The following is a 1,356-nucleotide window of genomic DNA, read 5'->3' as shown; positions in this document are numbered from 1 at the left end:
ACCCCACCACTTTCTCTTCCACACATCTCCCTGCCCCTGGCTGGCCAAGCCCAGACAGGACTCCAGGGCTGGAGGAGAGCAGGGAGATGTGCCTGCAGCTCCCTTGGCTACTGCCTGGACTCATCTTCCTCTTTCCCCTCCCACTCCTGAGATACCATGGAAGCCAAAGAAAAATGAGTGCAGCATTCCTTCCTCAAGCTCACAGCCTGACGCACGGATCAGCTCCTGGGCCTGTAGCTACCTGCAAGGCTATGTACCAGTGACCCTCGAGGGCCTAGCGTTGTCCCTCCTTACTTTTCTCTCCTGAATCCATGGGACTCCAGTGAAGAAAAGTCCATTTCTAAGAATTTGAGGAAATTGATCTTGGATTTTAGATAGCAAAGTGCTACTCCAAAACCCTGGGACTGGAACCAGCAGTTAGCGTAATGGCTATGTCGCTGGACTCCCATGTAGTCGACCGCGGTTCGCGCCCCGGACCCAGTGGCTTGAAACTCACGCCGGGCATGTTTGTGTGCGTGCCCAAGATCCCGAGAGGAGAATGGAGGAAAAGGGATTGCAGCATGGCCATCCCCCCAGGGGGTGATTTCTCACTTTCTGTCTCTTTGTCTCTCTCTGTCTGGCGAGCACACGCGCCCTATAGCAAAAACCTCTCAAAAAAAAAAAAAAAAAAAACAAACCTTGGGACCCATTAAACTTCAATGCTTCAACACCGTTCGGACCCTATACTATTCTTGGCTTGTAATGAAGACATAGTGAATAATCGGTGATTAAAAGCTCCAGATACCAGCCACTACACAAGAATCTTCAAAAACTTTATGAAAAATGTAAATTATGAAGAAACTATACATGGATTTCAAAATGATTTTCACCAAAATTAATGTGACTTAATTTTTTCTTTTTTAAAATCTGCTATAGGATGTATGCACTCGCTGGAGACAGAGAGAGAGAGAAAGTGAGAAAGCAGTCCCCAAAGGGTTGTCCACATCACAATCCCCTCTCCTCCATTCTCTTCCCAGGATTTTGGGCACAGATACATATGTGCCCAGTGTGTTTTTCAAGCCACTGGGTCCAGAACTTGAACTACATAGTCAGCCATCTTGGATCCAGCCACCTTAACCACCATGCCACCTGACTGGTCCCGACTTAATTCTATTTTTCAATGAATTTTATATTTTAATTTCCCAGAGGGCATAAGCACTCACTGGGGAGAGAGAGAGAGAGAGAAAGCACTTTGAGATCTTGTCTAAAAATAGGCTTTGAGGGACCAGCAGTTAGCATAATGGCTATGTCGCTGGACTCCTACGTAGTCGACCGCGGTTCGAGTCCCGGACCCGGTGGCTTTAACTCACGCCGGGC

This window comes from Tupaia chinensis, unplaced genomic scaffold, assembly GCF_000334495.1.
Source record: "Tupaia chinensis unplaced genomic scaffold, TupChi_1.0 Scaffold000465_1, whole genome shotgun sequence".
Taxonomy (NCBI): domain Eukaryota; kingdom Metazoa; phylum Chordata; class Mammalia; order Scandentia; family Tupaiidae; genus Tupaia; species Tupaia belangeri.
The sequence above is the reverse complement of the archived record's forward strand: the minus strand, read 5'-3'. Positions refer to the sequence as shown.